This window comes from Prionailurus viverrinus, chromosome C2, assembly GCF_022837055.1.
Source record: "Prionailurus viverrinus isolate Anna chromosome C2, UM_Priviv_1.0, whole genome shotgun sequence".
Classification (NCBI taxonomy): Eukaryota; Metazoa; Chordata; class Mammalia; order Carnivora; family Felidae; genus Prionailurus; species Prionailurus viverrinus.
Window position 1 is genome coordinate 128,234,530 of NC_062569.1, and position 19,631 is coordinate 128,254,160.

Genomic DNA, 19,631 nt, shown 5'->3' on the forward strand with positions numbered 1-19,631 from the left:
TTGTTCCTGACCTTAGGAGGAAAGCTCTCAGTTTTTCTCCATTGAGGATATTAGCGGTGGGTCTTTCATATATGGCTTTTATGATCTTGAGGTATGGTCCTTCTATCCCTACTTTCTTGAGGGTTTTTATCAAGAAAGGATGCTGTATTTTGTCAATTTGTTTCTCTGCATCTATTGAGAGGATCATGTGGTTCTTGTCCTTTTATTAATGTGATGTATCACATTGATTCTTTTATGGATATTGAACCAGACCTGCATCACAGGTACAAGTCCCACTTCGTTGTGGTGAGTAATTTTTTTAATGTATTGTTGGATCCAGTTAGCTAGTATCTTGAGGATTTTTGCATCCATGCTCATCAGGGAAATTGGTCTATACTTCTCTTTTTTTAGTAAAATCTTTGCCTGGTTTAGGAATCAAGGTAATGCTGGTTTCACAGAAAGAGTTTGGAAGTTTTCCTTCCATTTCTATTTTTTGGAACAACTTCAAGAGAATAGGTGTTAACTCTTCTTCAAATGTTTGGTAGAATTCTTCCATAAAGCCATCCAGCCCTGGACTCTTGATTTTTGGAAGATTTTTGATTACTAATTCGATTTCTTTACTAGTTTAGGTCTGTTCAAATGTTGTATTTCTTCCTATTGCAATTTTGGTAGTTTATATGTTTCTAGGAATTTTTCCATTTCTTCCAGATTGCCCATTATATTGGTCTATAATTGCTCATAATATTCTCTTATTATTATTTTTATTTCTGCTGTGTTGGTTGTGATCGCTCTTCTTTCATTCTTGATTTTACTTATTTGGATCCTTTCCTTTTTATTTTTGATCAAACTGGCTAGGAATTTATCAATTTTGTTAATTATTTCAAAGAACCAGCTTCTGGTTTCATTCATCTGTTCTGTGTGTGTGTGTGTGTGTGTGTGTGTGTGTGTGTGTGTGTTTGGTTTCAATAGCATTGAATTCTCCTCTAATACATATACATGTATGTATATATATTATTTTTATTATATATATACATATATATGTATACATGTATATATACATGTATGTATGTATATTATTTTTATTATATATATATATATATAATTTATTGTCAAATTGGTTTCCATAAAACACCCAGTGCTCATCCCAATAGGTGCCCTCCTCAATGTCCGTCACCCTCTTTTCCCTCTCCCATACCCCCCATCAACCCTCAGTTTGTTCTCAGTATTTAAGAGTTTCTTATGGTTTGCCTCCTTCCCTCTCTGTAACTTTTTTCCCCCCTTCCCTTCCCCCATGGTCTTTTGTTAAGTTTCTCAGGATCCACATATGAGTGAAAACATATGGTATCTGCCTTTCTCTGCCTGATTTATTTCACTTAGCATATACTCTCTAGTTCCATCCATGTTGTTACAAATGGACAGATTTCATTCTTTCTCATTGCCAAGTAGTATTCCATTATATGTATAAACCACATCTTCTTTATCCATTCATCAGTTGATGGACATTTAGACTCTTTCCATAAGTTGGCTATTGTTAAAATGCTGCTATAAACATTGGGGTACAAGTGCCCCTATGCATCAGCATTCCTGTATCCCTTGGGTAAATAACTAGCAGTGCTATTACTGGGTCATAGGGTAGATGTATTTTTAATTTTTTGAGGAAACTCCACACTGTTTTCCAGAGTGAATGTACCAGTTTGCATTCTCACCAACAGTGCAAGAGGGTTCCCATTTCTCCACATCTTCACCAGCATCTGTTGTTTCCTGAGTTGTTAATTTTAGCCACTCTAACTGGCATGAGATGGTATCTCACTGTGGTTTTGATTTGTATTTCCCTGATGATGAGTGATGAGAATCTTTTCGTGTGTCTGTTGGCCATCTGGATGTCTTCTTTGGAGAAGTGTCTTCTGCCCATTTCTTCACTGGATTATTTGTTGTTTTGGGTGTGGGGTTTGGTGAGTTATTTATAGATTTTGGATACTAGCCCTTTTCTGATATGTCATTTGCAAATATCTTTTCACATTCTGTTGGTTGCCTTTTAGTTTTATTGATTGTTTCCTTTGCAGTGCAAAAGCTTTTGATCTTGAAGCCCCAATAGTTCATTTTTGCTTTTAATTCCTTTCCCTTTGGAAATGGGTTGAGTAAGAAATTGCTGTAGCTGAGGTCAGAGACGTTTTTTCCTGCCCTCTCCTCTAGGGTTTTGATGGTTTCCTATATCATATTCAGGTCCTTCATCCATCTTGAGTTTATTTTTTGTGAATGATGTAAGAAAGTGGTCTAGTTTCATTCTTCTGCATGTTACTGTCCAGTTCTCCCAGCACCGTTTGTTAAAGAGACTGTCTTTTTTCCATCGGAAAATCTTTCCTGTTTTGTCAAAGAGGAGTTGGCCATACATTTGTTGGTCCAATTCTGGAGTCTCTATTCTATTCCATTGTCTATGTGTCTGTTTTTGTGCCAATACCATGCTGTCTTGATGAATACAGCTTTGTATTAGAGACTAAAGTCTGGGATAGTGATGCCTCCCGCTTTGGTTTTCTTCTTCAATGTTACTTTGGCTATTTGGGATCTTTTGTGGTTCCGTACAAATTCTAGGATTGCTTGTTCTAGCTTCAAGAAGAATGCTGGTACAATTTTGATTGGGATTGCATTGAATGTGTTTATTGCTTTGGGTAGTATTGACATTTTAACAATATTGATTTTTCCAATTCATTAGCATGGAATGTTTTTCCATTTCTTTGTATCTTCTTCAATTTCTTTCATAAGCTCTCTATACTTTTCAGCTTACCGATCTTTTACACCTTTGGTTAGGTTTATTCCTAGGTATTTTTTCATTCTTGGTGCAGTTCTGAATGGCATCAATTTCTTTATTTGTCTTTCTGTTGCCCCATTATTGGTATATAAAAATGCAACTGATACATTAATTTTGTATCCTGCGACTTTGCTGAATTCATGTATCAGTTCTAGCAGACTTTTGGTGGATTCTGTTGGGTTTTCCATGTATAGTATCATGTCATCAGCAAAAAGTGAAAGCTTGATTTCATCTTTCCCAAATTTGATGCCTTTGATTTCCTTTTGTTGTCTGATTGCTGATGCTAGAACTTCCAACACTGTGTTAAACAACAGCAGTGAGAGTGGAAATCCCTGTCATGTTCCTGACCTCAGGGAGAAAGCTCTCAGTTTTTCCCCATTGAGGATGATATTAACTGTGGGTTTTTCATAAATGGCTTTATGATGTTTAAGTAGGTTCCTTCTATCCTAACTTTCTCGAGGGTTTTTATTAAGAAACGATGCTATATTTTGTCAAATGCTTTTTCTGCATCTATTGACAGGATCATATAGTTCTTATCTTTTCTTTTATTAATGTGACATATCACATTGATTGATTTGCGAATGTTGAACCAGCCCTGCACCCAGGAATGAATCCCACTTGATCATGGTGAATAATTCTTTTTATAAGCTATTGAATTCTATTTGCTAATATCTTGTTGAGAATTTTTGCATCCATATTCATCAGGGATATTGGCCTGTAGTTCTCTTTTTTGCTGGGTCTGTCTGGCTTGGGAATCAAAGTAATGCTGGCTTCATGGAATGAGTCTGGAAGTTTTCCTTCCATTTCTATTTTTTGGAACAGCTTGAGAAGGATAGGTATTACCTCTGCTTTAAATGTTTGGTAGAATTCCCCAGGGAAGCTATCTGGCCCTGGACTCTTATTTTTTGGGAGATTTTTGATAACTGATTCCATTTTTCACAGGTTATAGGTCTGTTCAAGTTTTCTATTCTTGTTCGAGTTTGGAAGTGTGTGGGTGCTTAGGAATTTGTCCATTTCCTCCAGGTTGTCCAGTTTGTTGGCATATAATTTTTCATAGTATTCCCTGATAATGCTTGTTTTTCTGAGGGATTGGTTGTAATAATTCCACTTTCATTCATGATTTCATCTATTTGGGTCATCTCCCTTTTCTTTTTGAGAAGCCTGGCTAGAGGTTTATCAATTTTGTTTATTTTTTTCAAAAAACCAACTCTTGGTTTCATTGATCTGCTCTACTTTTTTTTTTTAGATTCTATATTGTTTATTTCTGCTCTGATCTTTATTATTTCTCTTCCTCTGCTGGGTTTGGAGTGTCTTTGCTGTTCTGCTTCTATTTCCTTTAGGTGTGATGTTAGATTTCGTATTTGGGATTTTTCTTTTTTCTTGAGATAGGCATTTTGTTGCATCCCAAAGCATTTGGATTGTTGTATTTTCATTTTCATTTGTTTCCATATATTTTTAAATTTCTTCTCTAATTGCTTGGTTAACCCATTCTTTCTTTAGTAGGATGTTCTTTAACCTCCATGCTTTTGGAGATTTTCCAGACATTTTCCTGTGTCCAAGACAATGGATGGAATATGTCTGTTTAGACTAACCAATAACCAGAGTAACCAGCCCAGGGGAAGGAAGAGTTAAGGAAGAGAAATGAGGGGGGGGGGTGCAGAATATATCTATATATCTAGAATTGACCTAGAGTTATTCCAGGCAATGTTGCATCACTTGTCGGGAGGACCTTTCTGCAGGTTCTGTGCCGCTCAAGTGGATATGCAGTTACCCAGTATGAAGGGGCGTGATTTGGCATTATCTGGACCCACCTCCACTATGGGCCCTGGAAGTCATCCCTGAGGCCCTGCTTTGGTGGTGGTGGTGGTGGTGGGGAAATGGTGATCCCCCAGTCTCTTCTCCATGGAGCCAGACCCATTGGACTCTGAGTCATCCTCACTGTGCTGTGGGCACAGACAGAGCAGCCCTTCTCACTCCACCAACTCCCCTGGCTCTGCGCTAGACTAGGATTCAAAGTCCTGCTCTGTGCGCTCTGGCACGGGAGAATCACCTCTCAATGTGGCCGGATAACTGGTCCCGGCTGGCTTTGTGCCACCACACTTCAGGGAGGACCACCTTCTCCTACTGTGGCCAGAGCCGCTCCCCTTGCAGACGCAGGCAGACACAGGCAGGCTTTGTCTTTTCCCACATCCCTCCAGGGAGGGGGAAGCTTTATCCTACTGTAGACTACGCCCCTGAACTTGCTGTGAGCCCCTGGTGTGGCGGATGCCAGCAGACTTTGTGTTTTCCCACAGAACTCCAGGAAGATGGCCACCTTTTCCTACTGCAGACTGCGCCCTTGGCCCACCCACTGAGCCTGGGGGTGGCGGTAGCAGGCAGGTTTGGTACTATTGCGCAGCCCTCCAAGGAGGGAACAACTTTATCCAACTGCAGACTGAGCCCCTGACCTATGACCACAACCAGGCCTGGCTCCCCTTCTCCCCAGGTGCGTGAATAGGGAACTGGTCCCAGTCCGAAGAAAGCCCTGCGGTTAGAGATCGAATCTCTCTCAGTCTCAGTCCAAGGTCTTTCTCCCATCCAGATACAGTCCTACACTTCCCTACCCACTCTTTCTCTTTCTTTCTTTTGTCTCTCCACAGAAGGGGGTCCCTCCCCTCGTGCCCACGCAGTTTTTTTTTTATCTCCCCCAGTTTGCAGTCATCCACCTATCTTTTCTCCAGCTTTCCCATTTTCTTCCTGGTGGATTCAGTCTCTTTTCCTCGCAAGCTCTGGTGTTCACAGTCCTTTGGCTTCTGCACTTCTTTTAGAGATGTGGGAAGTATGGATCCCCCTACTTCTCTGCCATGTTGGCCCCTCCTGCTCTAATCTTTAATATTTCTTGTCTTCTGCTGGTTTTGGGTTTTATTTGCTGTTCTTTTTTCCAGATGTTTAAGGTGTAAGGTTAGGTTGTGTATCTGAGACTTTTCTTCCTTCTTTAGGAAGGCCTGGATTACTATATACTTTCCTCTCATGATCACCTTTGCTGTGTTCCAGAGGTTTGGAGCTGTGGTGTTATCATTTTCATTGTCTCCTATGTGATTTTTAATTTCCTCTTTAACTTCATGGTTAATCCATTCATTCTTTAGTAGGATGGTCTTTAGTCTCAAAGTATTTGTTATCTTTCCACATTTCTTGTGGTTGATTTCAAGTTTCATAGTGTTGTGATCTGAACATATGCACAGCATGATCTAGATCTTTTTGTACTTATTGAGGGCTGAATTGTGTCCCAGTATGTGATCTATTCTGGAAAATGTTCTATGTATACTGGAGAAAAATGTGTATTCTGCTGCTTTAGGATGAAATGTTCTGAATATATCTGTTAAGTTCATCTGGTCCAGTGTGTCATTCAAAGTCATTGTTTCCTTGTTGATTTTCTGTTTAGATAATCTGTTCATTGTTGTAAGTGGGGTGTTGAAGTCCCCTACTATTATGGTATTATTATCAATGAGTTTCTTTGTTTGTGATTAATTGATTTATATACTTGGGTGCTCTCACATTTGGACCATAAATGTTTACAATGGTTAGATCTTTTTCGTGGATAGACCCTTTACTTATGGTATAATGTCTTTCTTCATCTCTTGTTACACTCTGTATTTTAAAGTCTAGATTGTCTGATATAAGTTATGACTACTCTGGCTTTCTTTTGGTGACCATTAGCATGAAAGATGGTTCTCCATCCCCTTACTTTCAATCGGAAGGTATCTTTAGGTCTAAAGTGGGTCTCTTGTAAACGGCATATAGATGGATCTTGTTTTCTTATCCCTTCTGTTACCCTATGTCTTTTGATTGGAGCATTTAGTCCTTTGATATATAGAGTGAGTAGTCCTTTGATATATAGAGTGAGTACTGAAAGATATTAATTTATTCCCAGTATGTTGCTTGTAGAGTTGGAGTTTCTGGTGGTGTTCTCTGGTCCTTTCTAATCTTTATTGCTTTTGGTCTTTTTTTCCCCCCCCATCCTTTCTCCCCTCAGAGAGTCCTCCTTAAAATTTCTTACATAGCTGGTTTAATGGTCACAAACTCCTTTAATTTTTGTTTGACTGGGAAACTTTTTATCTCTCCTTATATTCTGAATGACAACCTTGCTGAATAAAGAATTCATGGCTGCATATTTTTCTGATTCAGCACACTTAATATATCCTGCCACTCCTTTCTGGTCTGCCAAGTTTCTGTGGATAGGTCTGCTGCAAACCTGATCTGTCTTCCCTTGTAGGTTAAGGACTTTTTTCCCTTTCTGCTTTCATGATTCTTTCCTTGCCCGAGTACTTTGTGAATTTGACTATGATATACCTTCTTGGTGGTCTGTTTTTGTTGAATCTAATGGGAGTCCTCTGTGATTCCTGGATTTTGATGTCTATGTCTTTCCCCATGTTAGGAAAGTTTTCCTCTATGATTTGCTCACATAACCCTTTTACCTCTTTTTCTCTCTCTTCATCTTCTGGGACACCTGTGATTCTGATGTTGTTCCTTTTTAATGAGTCGCTGATTTCCCTAATTCTTAAATCGTGTTATTTTGCCTTAGTCTCCCTCTTTTTTTCTGCTGCGTTGTTCTCCATAAGTTTGTCCTCTACATCGCTGATTCTCTGCTCTGCCTCATCCATCCTTGCTGCCATGGCCTCCATTCGAGATTGCAGCTCAGTTATAGCATATTTTTTATTTCATCCTGACTAGCTTTTATCTCTACCGAAAGGGATTCTAATCTGTTTTCAACCCCAGCTAGTATTCTTATTATTGTGATTCTAAATTCTGTTTCAGACTTCTTGCTTATATCTGTGTTGATTAACTCCCTGGCTATCATTTCTTCCTGTTCTTTCTTTTGGTGTGAATTCTTTCATTTCATCATTCTGAAGGAAGAAAAGGAATTAAGGAGGTAAAAAAAATAAAATTAAAATTAAAAGATTAAAAACAACACAAAAAAATGAAACAAAGGATGCTAGATACTAAGTGTGTTTTGGTCTGGTTGTTGGAAGGAGCTTGATATATTAGAAAAAAAGGGTAAGATAAGAAAAGAGGAAAAAAAGAAAAAAGAAAAATGTTTGAAAATTTGAAAAAAAATGAATACAATGAAATAGAATATAATGAAATGATGGAAGTAAAATAGAAATTGAAAAATTTACAAAAAGTAAAAAATATAGTAGAAAAAAATTAAAGAAAATATTTTTAATAAAAATTAAAAAATAAATTTCTCTCCTTCTGTATTCAAAAATAAGAAAACAAAAGAAAAAAATGAATACATGGACCAGGAAACAGACTGAAATACGATTGATATTACATTGGTTTCCCCTAGTAGTCAACCTATGAAGCACTTTATAGTCTATAAGCTAAGCAGGCAGAGAGACTTGTGGTGTTCCTGAAGAGTGAGGTTGGTCCAGTTGGGCAGGCCTTAGTGTAATGGCTTCATTCTTCCATAGATGGCGCTGCTTAGCTTACTGGGGTTGATTGTAGTGGTACATCTGCACGTGTAGGAGAGGTGAAAATGGCATTACCCAGCTGCCCAGTCTCTAGTGTCAGAACTCTGTGCTCTCCTCGACCAGCAATCGTGCACCCCTCCTTTGTCTCTGGCTTCCATCCACTCCCCACTTTCACACTGTCCATAACCAGACTGCCAGGTTGCCAGGCAGCACGTCCTTCCCTAGTTTTATCTCAGATGTGGCTATTTTTCCCACCCCCTCACTTCTGAGGGACTGCACCTTTGACCTGCTCAGACCTTCTGGGGGAGTTTCTCACTGAACAATGGCTGGGTGCCTGCTGCCCCCAGGAACATTCATGGGACTGTGCTGAGGCAGATGCCCAGAGACTGCAGCTGGGTGCCTGCCTGCCCCAGAAAAAGTTCACATGATCATATAGCAGCAGTGTTTTAGGGATTATGGAAAATCACAACACACATCTGGCACCAGGCCTCCCCCTTAACATCTTTGTTCCAACACCCACAAATGTGGTTGTTCTGTAGGGTCTGCTGTGACCTTTGGTGTGGGATGGCTGCACAGCCTCTACCAAATGTCCTCCCAGCAGGGAACCGCCTCTCCCCACGTGGCCTGAGAACCCCTCTGATACCGCTCTATGTTCCTAGGCATTCATCCTTCCCACCAGAGCCCCACCAGGTATCCACTGCAGAGTTTCCGACTCTGCACTCCCTCTGTTCATAGAGTCTTAATGGAATTTAAACCCTCTCCTTTCTCCTTTCTCGCTTTTTTGTTCAGTCTCCTATGTACTCTTTCTTTTCCTTCCAGCTGCTTTTGTACTCTCCTTCCATCTACACCCTCTCTCTGCAGGCAAAAACAGCTCCCTGCCCTCTGCTGCTTCTCTCTCCCCCATTCATATCTCTGTGCCGCTTAGTTCTCTGGTTCAGGATATGCAGAATGTTGTGTTAACCCTCAAATCATTTTTCTAGTTGTGCAGGGTGGTGTAGTATTGATCTGGCTGTATTTCAGGGACAAGAGACGCAAAAAAATCTTCCATGCTATTCCACCATCTTGGCCTCTCCTCAAATAGTCAACATAATCTTGAAGGAATATTATCACTATAAGTTATACTGGTGTTCCCCCACTACTGTGTGATTGTTAGAAATAAACTCATTTACCAATTATTTTTAGTTTTTAAAAGTCCTTGCATATGGTAGGCTATTTGGCCAAATATTTTATTTAATTTTATAAAAGATTATAACATCAGTGTTTTTCCCTTTAAAGATGATGAAATTGAAGGATTATAGGTGTAAGAACATATAGAAGGTAAAATTGCAAATTTAAAGTAGAAATTGACTTCAAAACTTTTATAAAAACTGCTAAATATTCTTGACTCTTCTCTTCCCAACTCTCAAAGCCTTTGAAAATGCCATTCTTAAAAGGAATTCCATGATTCCACCTTTCAATCCTACCCATCATTCAAAGATCAACTCCATGCTTTGTTGTCATTGAAGCATTTTGTGGTCAGCCCAGTCCAATCCCCTCTGTGTTCTACAGGACTTTGTGATATCCTTAAGGAATTTAGGACAAATACTTTTAATTTAGCTTTTCATTTGCTATTCTCTTCCACTTAGGCACTTTTTAGATTCTTTGGAAAACGAGCATGTTGGTCTAGAGTTTTATTCTCCCAAAGCAATTAAGAGGTTCTTCAGAGAGCCTCTTGTAATTGCAGGAAGCATGTAGCACTTGTAGGTCAGAGAGGCAGTGAATGTGCTAATGTAGTGCCTGGCATGTGGATGATGCTCAATAAATATAAGCTATAATTGTTAGTATTCATTTGGCTTTGTCCATATCAAGACACATATGAAGGATTTCTTCACATGATATTTGATAAGGATTTTCAAGGAAGCTCAATAAAACCAATGTTTTGCTTTTTAAATCTGAGGGTCACTAGCAGTCTTCTTCATATTCTTTCTCTCCTAAACCAGTGTCTGCACTCAGATTCTCCACATCTTTCCCTCATTGGCCTGAAAAGTTCTTAAAAGGAAGGAACTTTAAATCACTTAATATTTTACAATGCATAGCATGCTTCTTTATATACTGCAGAAGAGAAATACATTTATTTGTAAGATGTTTTTAAGCTGCCTGGCACTTTTCTTTATCTTGTTATTTTTTTCTTGCTTCCCTAACTAGATTATTAGCAAGCTGAGAGCAAAGATGCTTAATGCCATGCACACAACAGGTTCTCAACTTCTCTATGAAGATAATAGGTTTTTAGAGGTTTATTGGTTTCTTTGCAATACAAATTGACCATGAATATATGAAGTTTTTTTCCCCCCTGAATGAAATTTATGCCTATATAAAGGGCAGCAAAACCAAAGTCACTTGAAACAATAAAGAAATAAAAAGTTCAAATGGAAAATACATTTGTATGGCTCAAATGCTCATTCATCTCAGTTGAGTTGAAAGGATGTCATTTTCTTGTCAGATGACATGTCATAAAAATAAAATGGTAGCAGTACTGACACTTTATATTTTGAATAAGCACAATAACATGAGCCCAGGTTCTGTTTGAATATCTCACGTATACAACTATAGTTGACCCTTGAACAATGCAGGAGTTAGGGGCGGTGACCACCCCTTTCTCCCACAGAGTCAAAAAATTTACATATAACTTTTGACTCCCACAAAACTTAACTGTTAATAGCCTGCTATTGGCCAGAAGCCTTACCAATAACATAAACAGTTGATTAACACATATTTTGTATGTTATATGTATTACATACTGTATTTGTATCATAAAGTAAGCTGGAGAAAAGAAAATGTTAAGAAAATCATAAGGAAGAGAAAATACATTTGCAGTACTGTACTATATTTATTGAAAAACAAATCTGTGTATAAGTGGATCTGTGCAGTTTCAACCTGTGTTGTCCAAGGGTCAACTACACTTCTTCAGTTGACCACCCTGGCTTACCTGGATATTCCTAAGGAGAATAACCCATTGCAGACAAGCCTTTTTGCATAGTTGTATCTTTGATTCCATCATTTAGAGACAAAGTATAGTAAAAGATTTGAGATTTTATTAAAGGGACAGAAATATTGTATATTTAACTTATTTATTTATTTAGAGCTGTAAGCCTAGCATTATTTTTCCCCTCACCTTCAAAAGTAATCTTTCTTTAGTATATCTGGGAAGGAAGGGCCTTTTGAAACCTGATTTCTGCCTCACTTTATGTGCAATTCTGCCAAATATTTCCAGGTCCAGCATTAGGTATGCCTGCCTTTTCTGCTTTTGATAAACTGGAAATTTACTTTAAATTCCCTGAGTGAGTGGGCAGAAGTGCAATACCCCACACTTGCCTTCACTGTTTCTTCCCTTAATTCTGCACACCACCACTGTACAAGACTATACAAGTACATCAGACCCAACTGAAGACTTGAGAGTTGCTGAAAGAGAAATACAATCAAAATGTGGAGGTAATTGCATACCGACCAGGTGAGTCTGATTCCGTAACCCAAGGGAAAATAGTTTGGAAGTGATCATTTCAAAGACACATATCCTAGATCAGAGCCTTGCCAAGGTCCTCTCACTTCCTTTCTTCAAAGCTCTGTGTTATAAATATCCATCTCTTCCTTGTAAGATTTAAGGGAATATATAGGGGCTGGTTTTGCTCTAGGTTTAATCTTCCTTTCTCCACTTGAAAAACCTCTGGACAAAATAACCACCAGCAGTGTATAACCCAAAGTCTAAGTTATTAATTCTAGGATACATGGAATAGAGTAGGAATGGTGATATTATTATTTTTTATAATACGGTCCAGGATGAAATTTAGTACTCTGAGTTCTGACTCCATTAATTTATTCTAGTCAATGCAAATCTTGTCTAGTCCTCTTAATTTCTAGTAGCCTGGGACACACACACACACACACACACACACACACACACACACACAATTTAACTCTCCCAACAACAAACGTTAAATCCCAGAGACAGCAAAATATAGATTCAGATTAAACAGAATCCTTTTCCTAAATACCATGTAATCCTTTTAGGCCCTTGTCACATGGAGGAAAATATTTTTACAGGGAATGTTGTAGACACCACCCACCTTTTTGTTGTTGCTGTTACCTTCCTATTTCTCAACTATGCATAAAAATCTACACGTGCATGAAACGTAAGGCCCAATGCTGCATTTTATTTTCAAGCAGCAGGATCACCTGCTTTTTGATGGCCTTCCTTTGGCTAAACAAAGACACATTTCAGGCTTTAAAATGACCATTTTTCTATGTTTAACTCAGGGCCACATCTAAAAGCAATGGCTTTTGCACACTGTTATTTCATAAGTAAATGGAAGACAGTATGAAGAATTATTATTCTCCCATCAAGGCAACCTCTGCTTTTGTGTATCTATATATGTGCATGCATGCGTGTGTGTGTGTGTGTGTGTGTGTGTGTGTGTGCGCGTGTGCATGTCTAGGGGGAAACTTCACATTTTCAGTTAAAATCACAGTAAGGAAGAAAATAAAATGTTCTTTATAAATTATTGCAAATTATTTTCATCCTAAATTAATGATATTTGTTCCTCTGAAAACACAAAAATATTTCCCGTTAATACTTTATTCACCAGCTAAAATAGATAGACTTGAGTAAGAAGATACTAAAAATATAAAATGTTCTCCTCTCCTTACATATCATTTTTGTCTATGGGTTTATAAATAATGAGGCACTGTTGGAGAGGAAAGTAAGTTAAACATATGCTACTGGGAAGTCCATTCTAGAAGGGAGATCTATACATATTGAAAAAAAACAAACTTGAGAACATAAGTAAACATCAACCTCAAAATTAGTGTCACTGCTCTAACAAAATAGTAAGAGAGAGCCATTATTTGGGTAACTACTAGGACTTCTTGGAATAAGAAAACTATGTAGCATAAATAACATAAAGTTTTGGAATGATATATTTTATATACAACGGAATGCACAAATTTTAAGTGTGTAATCTGACAAAGTACAGAAATTTTAAGTGTATAGTTTGATAAATTTTGAGAAATATACATGCCATGTAACCACAACTCCAATTAATATGCAGAACATTTTCACTGAAAAGTAGCAGAATATGCCATCCCATATTATGACTGTAGGATTTAGGACATGACACTCCAAAATATGCCACTTTATGATATTGATTATTTTTAGCTATGGACACTTGAAAAGCAGCAAATGCAGAGAGGCTTTCTGCTTAAAGATAAATCCTCAAAAAGGAACTTAGTTGTCATGAATTCTCTCCCTGAAGTTTCATTAAATAGGAAAACTGACTCATATCACAGGAGAAGAGACTAGAAGTTGATACCACATCCCTAGACAAACTGTCATAAATGATCATATCTCTTATCTATTTTAGAGCCCATTCATTTTTCCTAAAAATCTTTTCCTCCCCCATTCCCTATTAAGATGGTATTTAAACTTGAATTCTAAGTCACTTTGGGGAAGTTACTAATTTTTCCCTGGGTATCTCTCATGTATATATATGAGCTTTATGTGCTAATAAACTTCTTTCTTTTGTTAACCTGTCTTTTATTAAGGAGTCTCAGCTAGGAACTCAGAAGGGTGCAGAGAAAATTCTTCTTCTTCTCCTACATCATTAACCCAGTAAGTTTCCTCTTACTACTGTCCAGCCAATTCAGTCCTTCTCCATCCTCTTGCAGGCTACTGCTGTTCAGATTTCAATATCATAGTTTAGTCTAAGAGCATAAGTTTTTGAATTGTCTGATCTGGGTTCAAATTTCAGCTTTCTACACACTACACATGTGACCATGCACAAGTTACTTAGAATCTGAGCTTTCTTTTCTTCTTTCTATGGCAGGGACAATATTATGTGTACATTACAGACAATTGTGAGATTATATTATGTCATATATGTAAACTATTAGTACAGTGTTTGGTAGGCATATACTGCTTAGGTAAGGGGTAAATCTAAAGATGAATTAAACAAAAAGAGTGAAGACAGGGAATACAAAGTGTTAGACTGCTATCTGCTTGAGTGTATGCTTTTTGGAGAATGAGGTTGGAGGTCATGCTGGAAGAATACAGAAGAGGAGGTAGCATTAGCATTGCATTACAACAAGAAATAATGCAATACATGCTACATGTTTTTTTAGGTGTGTTGCATAATTGAACCTATTTAATCCTCATAACACTATGCACAAGATATTGTTATACTTGTTATCCTCATTCTATAGGTAAGGAACCTGAGGCACAGAGAGATTAGTCATGTTGCCCAAGGCTACAAGTGGTGGAGTTATAACTTGGACCTGGATAGTCTGACCCTAGAATCTGTGAAGATGTGCTTTAAACCACTCAACATCATCACCCAGTTAAAAGTAACTACATAAAAGGGAAAGAGAGCAGCTTTTCTTTTAATATTCTTTAAGAATATTATAGAAATGCACTACTTGTGGCTTTTGTTACCAGCGTAAGAATATTAATTTACCTGTGTTAGCTTTTCTTTACATCTGTGGGTTTCTCATCCAATAGCTTAAGATAAATTTCACAATTAATTAGAGCTACTAATTGTCACCAATTAAGATGTTCCCTTAGGATATAAACATCTTTCCATTGGGATTTTTAACACTTTGATTGGTTCCTAAAAAATCTAAGAAATTGTTTTCAATTCATTCAGCACACTATGTGATTCACTTAGAAGTTTCAAATTATTTATTAGTACCAACCTCTCATAAATTAATAAATTAACTCTTTCCTCTGAATTCCATTAGTTTGCAATTCAAATAATAGATATTTAACTTTTTTAACTATTTTTCAATTTTGAGAGACAGAGAGAGTGTGCATGGGGAAGGCGCAGAGAGAGAGGGAGACGCAGAATCTGAAACAGGCTCCAGGCTCTGCACTGTCAGCACAGAGCTCGACGTGGGCCTTGAAGTCACCAACTGGGAGATCATGACCTGAGGAGAAGTTGGATGCTTAACCAACTGAGTCACCCAGGTGCCCCAAAGAATAGATATTTTAAAATCTTACAATTTCAGGGGTACTGGGTGGCTCAGTTAGGTAAAGCCTCCAACTCTTGATTTCTGCTCAGGTCATGATCTCACAGTTTGTGAGTTCAAGTTCCACATCGGGCTCTGCACTGACAGTGTGGAGCCTGCTTGGGATTCTCTCTCTCACCCTCTCTCTTTGCTTCTTCTGTTCTCTCTTTCTCTGTCTCTATCAAAATAAAGAAATAAACTTAAAACAAAGAAATAAAAAACTTACAAATTTAACAGTAAGAAGATGAAAGGTCATTGTGCTTCCCTTATCCCTTCTGTCAGAGATTTATCTCAAGCGATGCATATAGATGGCTTAGCATATTTATTTTTTAAAAAATGAAAAAAAATCCATATTACGGGTAGTAAGCTTCATAATAATAATGCCTTTTAAAATTTTGATTTGCATCTAGTAATGATTATGCAAATATTCTCTAATTCAGTCCTCAAAGTAAGCTTGTAGGTCAACAAAATATTTTTTGCTAGTTTTCAGATACTTTAGTAGTTAATGACTACATGATTTACCCACATGGCATAATATATACTGACCAGCTAAGACCAAAACTGGGGTTTTCTGATTCCAAATCTGCCAGGTTTTTATCTGCCAAAGCTTCATGAAGATAAGACTCAAATACACACACACACACACACACACACACACACACACACATATACATATATATATATATATACTATATGTATATATATATATGGACTCATATATATGAAGATAGGACTCAAATACATACATATATATATATATATATGGACTCATTATATATATATATATATATATATATATATATATATATATATATATATCATCAGATCCTTGATAGAGACTGCCTGGGATTCTCTCTTTCCCTCTCTTTCTCTCTGCTCCTCCCCTCACATGTGTACATGCTCTCCCTCTCTCTCTCTCTCTCTCTGTCTTTCTCTCTCAAACATTAAAAAATAATAAAGTAAAATATAATTGTGCATTTAGTTGGAACTTAGTGTTTAATATGTATATACCACTAAAATATTTTTGCAGACAGTGCTATCTAATTAAATTGTATGAGTCTTTCTGAGTTTTAATACCCAAATTCAAGACTGTCCTATGTAGAGAGACAGATATGGGATATAACTGGAGAGTTATTAGGAAGGCATAATTAAGTTCTCAAAATATCCAATTTGAAATACTATCATTATCAATGTAATTAATTAGGTAAAGGTTATTGTTCCTCATGAAAGTAAACACACTCTAAAGAAATAGCAGAAATTTGGAGAAATATTTGTCAGTGAAGCATCCAGGCAGAAAACAGATGATAATTAATATATTTTCCCATTAATAGTCTGAAACAGGGTTTATCATTATTATCACCGTATCCATTTTTCAGGTGAGGAAACTGAGGCCCAAATGACTTAGTTTATTTACCTAATTTTCCCCATGAAAGCTGGTTTATCTTGGATCAGTTCCAAAATGATCAAACACCTGGTAAATGGGCTTTCTAAGAAAGTGTTTGTTGGCAACATTTGCCCATTTCTGTGGTGTATATACTCCCATTATAGCAGATTTCAAGCAATGAATGGGTTTAACCACTGGCCCATAGAATTCCTCAGTATTTAACCATTAGCTCTTGCAAGCACTTTGAACTGGCTCTGGCACACCACTGCCATCCACCTCTGCTTTTAACCATTACATTCTACTACTTCTTAAAGATGAATTGTCTTCCTCACCTTCAAGGACTTGCTGTTTTTCCATCTAATAAATGTTATTAGTTTCTTAACATTGAAAAAGACACATCTGTGCATTGTTAAAAAATGATTAAAGAAAGCAATTCAGGTGATACAAACAACTTTGTTCAACACTTTGTGGAGTGGATAGTCTCTACTTGGAGACCTGCAAATGGGACAAAAGGCAGGAGGCTTTTACAAGATAGAGAGTAACGTTGTGAGAAAAAAAGAAAATATCTGGTTGGCTGGGGCCACACAGTCAACCTTTTTTGTGGTGAGAAGGAACAAGGGCCAGGGCTCAGACATCACTTGACATTTGGAGATTGAATGACCTGACATACTGGTTGAGTGGAGCGTTTACAGGAATAGAAAAGTTTGGTTTGTGAACATGGTACCTGGGCAAGAGGGGTTCCATTTTGAGTCTAGAAATTTATTTCAATGGGATTGAATACCATTATTTTTTGGTCAGGAATTCCTGGGAACCCAGTCATGTAAAACAGACAGCCAGATTACAGTTATGTGGAAATACACGTACCCATATTTATATGCCCAAATCAACTTGTTCTCTACATTTAATTGTATTGCAGCACTTGGCTCTGACTTAGTGTGCAAGTCTGGTCCATGAATTCCCTATTGATTTTCTTAGTTACTGGTGGGTTTGGCTTAGCACTCCTGGTTTTATATCCCTAGCTGCGTCACTTTCTCCATTTTATCTCCTTTATCCAAATTTAGCTGTTGATTTCCTATTTTAATACCAATTCTTTACTAGTAACCTGAACATTACAGTGATGCAGCAAGTTTTAGAGGAAAGGTCTTTAATATTCTTTAGGACCAAGCTCATTTGCTGACTTAAAAAATGAGGTAAAAATGTATATTTATGGATGTGTAGAATTTTTTTCAAAGGTAAGAGTAATGAAATTATTAGAAAAAAGAAGACCTACACAAACCACAGGACATCTATCAAGTGGACTACCTGAAACCTGGGGGAAGATGGCTGTCACACAATAGACATATAGGAAAAGTAGTTTCTGGGAAGGAGTGGGTCAACAGAAAGAGTTCAGATGAGGGCCAAATATCCACTCCAGAAAAAGAAAGTGATGAAAGGAAGCAGAACATGTGACCCCAAAATGTGTCACTTCAACATGTGTATTAATTTTGAGCTGAAAGCAGTCAAGACTTATCAGAGTCAGAAGCAAACAAACAGACAAACAAACAAACATTTACCTCTCCCTAAACTGACTAAAAAAATTTAGATGGGTGGTCTGGTCCAGAAAGAGAGCTATTACCGGAGATAACTTTTTTTTTAATCTGAAAAATTTACCCCTGTATCAGGGCAAACATTGAATTATCAAATGTCTTCTTTACTTACTGTCCTGTAAATTGCCCTCCACCCCTTTGAAGCCCCAGACCCTTATCTCCCTCCCTAGCTCAGGATGTGACCTATAGTCCTCAACTGCCTGACTACCTTTGGGTCTCTTATTTCTGTGGGGCTTTCATAATATGAAATTAATTTCTTTCCTGTTGATCTTCATTATTTGCCCAACCAAAGAACCGAGAAGGGAGGGGGAAATTTTTCTGCCCCTACAAATACATGAGAACTAACTTTTCAAGAGCACAGGAGGCTTACAGTTAATGTCCTGTGTTTATACTTCTTCTTTTGAATATTTTCCCTCCCAGTTCTAGTGTACTCTTTTTTTTTTTTTTAGGCTCTGAGTCTCTTCATACTCTTATGAAAGGCTTTCAGGGAAAAAAAAATTAAGCTGCTATTTGAAATTTGCACTTTTCTGGCTGTCAGTTGTCAGCCATTATCTATTGAGTGCATGTTAACTATACATTTGAGATGTTCAATAAAGGGTAGGTACAGTCTCTACCTTAGTGAATTCACACTGTAATGACAAGGAAGGGACACACCCTGCTTCAGTGAAAAGTATAATTATAAATACAGAAACACCAAATGGAAGGCAGCTATGCTCACCATTACATCATCAATGCTGCGCAGCCCTAGAAACACCAAATGGGAGAGTGGGTTGGAGGTGATGGTGTTTTGGAGTGATGGGGGTCTGGAGTCGAAAGCCGAGAACAAATTCTTGAAGACTTCTTTGGTGAAAAAAAAAAAAAGTGATTAAACCATGGGGACAAGACTTGTTAGCAGAAAGAGCTGCACTGGGGTTGTCAAGGGTGACTGGTTGTATACTATGGAGTTGGGGGAGGTAAAGGCAAAAGGAAGTTTCTTAAAGGGATTTCCATATGCTAAAGAAGACTCACAGGTTACTGAAGGCCTAGCTGTGGTCAAGTGAAAGTGGTGTTTTCCTCTAGCAAAGCAATTATGAAGTCAGTAGGGGGTTCCTGGAGATTAGGCTATTGATAAAATTGCCTTTTTCTTGTAATTTACTAAGGTATTTGTAAACTGATGGGGATTTATGTCCTGCATGACTGTGACCTCTATCAGTTAACCTTTGGTTTTCTTTCCCTTTCCTTTGTCCTTGGGCAACCAGGAGTGCCTGAGGAATAACACACATATTCCACATGTGGGGGTGGCAGATGGTTTGCAGGGTATCAGCTTGCCTTATACTCCCTCATCAGGAGGTAGTCTTGTTTGCATAAAGAAGGGGTTAGGTGAGTTTGTTGGGTTCTTACAAAGGAGATGATCC